This window comes from Canis lupus, chromosome 26 (genome assembly GCF_048164855.1).
Source record: "Canis lupus baileyi chromosome 26, mCanLup2.hap1, whole genome shotgun sequence".
Classification (NCBI taxonomy): Eukaryota; Metazoa; Chordata; class Mammalia; order Carnivora; family Canidae; genus Canis; species Canis lupus.
The window spans coordinates 31,424,549-31,431,052 of record NC_132863.1 but is presented as its reverse complement, the minus strand read 5'-3'; positions in this window follow the sequence as shown (position 1 = coordinate 31,431,052).

Here is a 6,504-nt window from a genome sequence, read left to right as displayed (position 1 = left end):
GTTTTCTGATGAATTCTATCAGCCAGCATTTACCTTGACTCAAAAAGCAGCACCAGGCTTGGAATGGTAGCGTGCACTTGATGCCAGGTGTTGGTGATTCTGGAAAAGTGCCTACTATCACTGAATCTGCTGGGCAGCCTCTGGATTCCTGGGGGGGAATGACAACAGGCTGTATTTAAATAATCACAATTACTAAGAAAGAACCCCCCAGCCAGGGGCAGCCCTGGTGGCACAGAGGTTTAGCGCCACCTGCAACCCAGGGTGTGATCCTGGAGACCCGGGATCGAGTCCCACGTCAGGCTCCCTGCATGGAGCCTGCTTCTCCCTCTGCCTGTGTCTCTGCCTCTCTCTGTCTCTCATGAATAAATAAATAAAATATTTTTTAAAAAAAAGAACCCCCAGCCAGCTTTGGTCAGGACGTTGAAGACTGAAGTGTAGGAGATGTTTGCCAGCGTGGCAAGAACTAAACGAGGCAGGTGGATGGCTGGTGACACTGGCCAGGCAGGAAGGTCGTGGGGAAACACCAGTCAGGTTGTTCCCAAACATTCATGTTTTCCCCATTGTTTCTTTTCTTTCTCATTGAAAATGGGTGATTTTCTTTTCTTTTCTTTTCTTTTCTTTTCTTTTCTTTTCTTTTCTTTTCTTCTTTCTGTTTTCTCCCCCCCCCCCTTTTTTTTACAGTGCCACAAGACAAATAGGAGAGCCGTGTTTTATAATATATATAACCAGGTGAGGTAATTTGGGAAGGCACTGTCGTGCTTCTGCTGATCCTAAATTTCTTTTCCTCCAGGAACCTGGGTCCAAGAGCACCCAAGGCCCTAGTCCGCCAGCTTCCCACCTCCCTCCCCAGATCTATACTTCCAGCCCTGGTTAAGTCCTCCGAGCCATGGTTTTGCCCCCACCTTCAAACTACGGTGTCTCTGCCACAGACCCTGGGGTTGAGCCTCTGCATTTCTCCTTGGCGTCACCTAGCTGTCCTTCCATCCCCACCCCACATCTCAACCTTACCTGCCACACAGAGGCCCAGACCATCAAGGGGAAGCTCTTTCTGCTTCCCACCACCCCCTCTGCCCCCTGCCCCCATAGGTGCTCAGAGTCCAGACCACCTCCCTCCTCCCATCCCTCCTCCCTTGATCCAGGGTCCCAGCCCCCCAGCCCTTTTTGGAAGTCACTCCTTCAGCTGCCTTTGCTTCCTCCCCGCCCTCCTCCAGCACCACCACCAGCACCACCACTGCCCCACTACTCCCTGCCACCCCTGTTTCAGCCCAGCTTGGTCCCAGTAAAGGGCCTCCTGCCTTCTCTCTGGGTCAGGAAAGCCAGGGTCTCACCTATGGCTTCCCTGAGTCTCCTGGAGATTTTCTCTCCCTTGTCTCGGCTGGCATCTCTCTCTCCGTCTTCCCCACTGCCCGCCCCCCCCCCCCAGCCCTGCTGCTTCTCTGAGCACATCTTTCTGTTCTCCTTTGCTGCCTCTTCTTCCTTGAGTTTCCACCTTAAATGTCTCCAGCTTCCTTTCTACACCACACAAACTTCTTGGGATACCTCTTCATTCCCATGGCCTTACCTTTTGCCAGTGAAGTAACTTTTCTCTAAATTCAGATAAACTGGGATCCCTGGGTGGCTCCATCTGTCTGCCTTTGGCTCAAGTCGTGATCCCGGGGTCCTGGGATTGAGTCCCACATCAGGTTCCCCGCAGGGAGCCTGCTTCTCCCTCTGCCTATGTCTCTGCCTCTATGTCTCTCATGAATAAATAAATTTTTAAAAATCTTTAAAATTAATTAATTAATTAATTATTCAGATAAACCAGACAGGGCAGGTTTTGAACCTCCCATTTATTTTTTCACAAAAACTTCTTTTGTGGTCTCTCTTTGCCCCTGAATTAAGAGTCATCCGGCCTATCCTGGGGAGGATGACCCTCCCCAGAGCAAAATGAAGCTGTCTCCCACCTCTTCCTGGGAGAGCCATGAGCCTGACCCTGAAATGTCTCAGGTCTGAACTCTCAAGGTAGAAAAGATTTGAGTCCCGGATACAATGGGCCCTGTGGAGGCTCTTCCTAATTATGGGAAAAGGAAGATGAGGAGGCTTAGGGGAGGAGAGGGGCCGGGCACCTGGGCAGGATGCCTGGAGAGACCAGGGAGAGAGAAGGAAGGAGGAGGACACGGGGACCCAAAGCTAAAAGTGGGGGTTGGTGGCGGAGCAGTTGCCGGGGAGGTGCCAGGCCAGGGAACACGGGGCAGCAGAGGCACTGTCCGGATGGAACCTGGGAAGAACGAGGTGACCAGGACCATGAGTCGCCCACTTCCCTGTGGCTCTGGTGGGAACCCTAGACACCAGTGGAGCGATGTGTGTGGGGAGACCTCCTGACCTTGCACTGGAGGGCCCACCGAGCACAGCTCAGCCCCCAAGCTGGGAAGGGCAGCGGACAGAGGGGACACCCCAGATACATGCACATCACCGACATCTGTCTCCTCCAGGGCACCTGTAGGCACCTCCAATTCAGGTGGCTTCCTTCCAAATGTGTGCCTCCCCTCTTTCCTTGTCTCAGCACAGAGCCCCCCGCCCCCCCCCCCGCCACAGGAAACCTAAAGGCATCCTGCAGCCCCTCGAAAGCCACCAGCCTTTCCTGGTTCTAGTGCTTCTGGATGCTTTTGGCTCCCTTCCCCCTTCACCTCCGAGGCTGTCCAGGCCTGGGCACGCGCGGCACCAGCACAGCCTCCTAAACAGCACTACGGCCCCTGTTCTTGCCCCCACGCTCCCCAACACCCACCCGGGCACCCCACGAGGTGCCTGAAGGGACCGTGGGGCCCTGAGCCAGACAGAGACCCGGGAGGAGGGGGTGTGAGGGAAGGAGGTGATAGGCACCGGGATGACACAGTGGGGGCGGAGGTTGCCCTCGTCCCAATGCAGCCCTGGGGCGGAGGAGGGAAGGGAGGGATAAAGTCCCACCGTGGGAGCCTCCCGCCTGCCCTTTCCCAAAGGGACGGAGGCCAACGCCAGTGTAGCCAGGAATGTCCCCGGCTGCAAAGGCTGGAACTGGAGAAGCCCCCATTGGTCACATGGTGGGTGGCAAGAGCAGGTGGGTGGGCTGCCGCTCTGGGGAGTCAGAGTCGTCAGGCTATGGCAGCGAGCCCTCTGAATACATGCCAAATACACGGTCTAGCACCAAGTGTGAGTCGGGCGGGGAGACGGGCGTGGGACCCTGCCCGGGTGTGAGTCCACACCGTGACCTTGGCCCTGACCCATCTTTCCAGCCAGCCAGGGGAAGCCTGGCAGCCCTCCTTCCAAACGCCTGCCCTCTCTCCTGGCCAGCAGCTCCTGCCTTGTTTCCTGCACCAGCGTCCCCAGTGCATTCCCCTCGTAGCTCGAGTGACTGTCTAAAACCTCCAGGTCAGGGATCCCTGGGTGGTGCAGCAGTTTAGCGCCTGCCTTTGGCCCAGGGCGCGATCCTGGAGACCCGGGATCGAATCCCACGTCGGGCTCCCGGTGCATGGAGCCTGCTTCTCCCTCTGCCTATGTCTCTGCCTCTCTCTCTCTCTCTCTCTCTCTTTCTGTGTGACTATCATAAATAAATAAAAATTAAATAAATAAATAAAATCTCCAGGTCACTGTTGAGCAAACACAGACAGGAGGCGGATGTCCCCTGCATCAGGGACTGTCGGCCTGGGACAGGAGCTCTGTGCAGACGCAGTGACGGGGCGTGCAGGTGAGTGGACTCACAGGGGCTGAGGTCCAAGCGTCTCTGCGCACACGTCCCAGGTCCTCAGCCTGCACGCGGTCCTCCCTCCCCACACGCCCCTCCCGGGCCGCGTCACTCTCCTTGCCCCTTTCCTGACCCCTCCCGGGACTTCTACCAGCCGGCAGCCACCTCTGCGCCCCCAATCTCGGGTGCCTTGAGCACAGCCTGGGGCCCACCTGCCTGTGCTTCTAGCACGGAGCGGGTGCCCAGCCAACGTCCTGGAGAATTAAGGAATTAAGGCAGAGCAGGTCTGAGACAAGGGCATTGTCCGGGTGGAGGTCAGGTCTGCCCATCCAGGCGTGAGTTTGCCATGGCAACGACCTGCCCGCCCACCCCTGGCCCCTGCCCCGGCGGAGGGTAGCCCCCCGCCCCGGGCCCATCGCATGCCTGCCTCCTCTGTTTCCAGCCGGTAATCCTGTGTGGTTTTTACTCCTGCGCTTCTGAATAGAAGAGCTAGAGAAGAACAGGCGTGAGCCCTTCCCAGGGCCCCGTGGGCCCCCCACCCTGGCAGGGAGCAGCTCCCAGCCTCCCCTGGAATCCGCCCGCTGTGCCACCCACTGCCGTTAGCACCCGCCATCTCGGACGCCTCCACCGCAGGGCTCGGCCTGACTGTGGCTGTCTTGTGGCAGGCGCGGGGATTGCAGACCCCTGTCCTGGACAGCCCTCCTGCCTCCCCACACTTGACCACACGTGGTCACCTCTGCCCCAGGCCTGATTTTGTCTCTCCTCTGCCTGGCACCTTCCAAACCCTTCCCATACCCGTAGCGCTCCACTTAGCCATCAGGCCTGTCAGCCTTGTGTCCTGAAAGCTTCTGGAATCCACCCCCTGTCATCCCCACCAGATCCTCGTCAGCCTCATGGCTGATGGTTGCAGCTGCGGCCTCCCTGGCACCCTCCCTGCTTGCTCTGTGTGGTAGCAGCCAGGGGACATTTTTTCAAGTCTACTCTGTATGTGTTGTTACCCTGGTGTTAAGTCCAGACTCTTCCCTGGAGTTTCCAAGGCTCCTCTTGTCTGGCCTCTGCCAACAGAGGGCCTTTCTTGGGGCCTGTGCCCCACCGCCGCCCCAAGTTCTTGATATTCCCTAAACACACCAGGCCATCTCCTGCCTCAATGCCCTGTATAGCCTTCACCTACCACTTGGGGTGCTTTCTCCTCACAGATGAGCTGCAGTGTTGCTTGACTGGGGAGACATCTCTGACCCTTTCTTCCTGCCCCAGACACATCTCCTTGGGCCTCAAGACCCCATGCCTCCTGAGGGTCCTTTGACTGTAACGGCCTCATGTGCATCATCCTTCTCTGTTTGCAGGTCTGTTTCCTGTCTTGAACCAGGTTCCCCAGAAGCAGAGCTGGAGACAGGGATTCAGGACCCTGTGATTCACTGGGTCTCAGGAGACACACATCAGGGAGAAGGGAGGGGTGGGGAAGGACAGAGGAAGACTGGGATCTCAAGTGGCGTCTAGATGTGGCCTGATCCAGGGGGCTCTAGAACCTGACTGCACTGCTGGGCTGTCCCCTTTAGGTGAGAAGACCAGACTTTTGTAACCCGTAGCAGCCAGTCACTGGCTATGAGGCTGGAGGGCGTGTAACGTCCCCGGGGAGCTAGCTGTCGTCAGCCAGGGGCAATTTGCAGCAGGGGTGGCCATGAGCATTAGCAGTCATCATCACGCCCACAGTGGGGAGATGATGGATACGCAGACTGGGTAAAGGGGGGTCTGGCAGGGTCCCAACAGCATCTGCCACACCCCCTCATCAAGGGGGACTTCTGAAGATTTCTGAAGAAATGAAGAATATGTGGGTTCCTGGCCTATCCAGCACTGACCTTCCCAGAGCCCACAGCTGCTCGGTCCTGCCTGTGGCAATCTCAAGTCCAATAAGTGGAAAGAAGCCCAGACATCCACCCCCACCCAGGGAGGGACTCTGAGTCCTACCCCCTCACTGCGGGTCCTGTGGATGCCTGACCTCGCAGAAGAGAGTTTTAGCCAGTGTTCCCCTTTAGTCCTCAGAGTTACCATTTTACGGATGGGAAGACAGAGGCTCAAAGGAGTAAAGTGACTCCATGAAGGTCAAGCAACTCATGTGTGGAGGAGCTGGGATTCCAACCCAGATCTGAGTGAGTCCCCGCCTCATTTCCAACCCCCTTCCTGCCCACCATAAAAGACTGGCAGGTCTAGGGCCATCTCTGTGCCCCACACCAGGGCTCAGCTAAAGTCAGGGTCCCCAGGGGCTGCATCTGGTGTTGGCAATCGTTGGGAGGCCCATGCATATGTTTTGCATATAATTTGCATAGCGATTACATCTGGTTTGCATGTGTCCACATTGAGGCCCCATCGGTACAATTTTTAAGTTGCTTCTAAGCAACTCTGACTCAATAGATGTCCATCCGGGCTTTATAGAGTCCAATTTCCACGATATCTGGTGTCTCACGCAGGCCCTCGCCTTGAGGAGGCACAGCTACCCACCACCCACCCCAGGGGTCCTGGAGAAACCCTGCTTCTGCCTAGCTAGAAGGGGTCACTCCAAACCCCTGCCCCCAGAAACATGTGTGGACTTGACAGTAACTGTTTTGGATGGTGTGGATGTAATCAAAACACCGACTGGGCTTTGAGCATGCTGATGTTTATGTTGGGGAGAGAGTGAGCCCTGGGGAAAGATCCCGGCTACACAGGACTTCCAAAGGCGGCCGCTTGCAGGGAGGCTGTGGGGTGGTGGGCAGGAGCAAAGGGCTGATGGGTCAGGGGCCCTTATAATTTGGGCTGGTGCCCCCACCAGT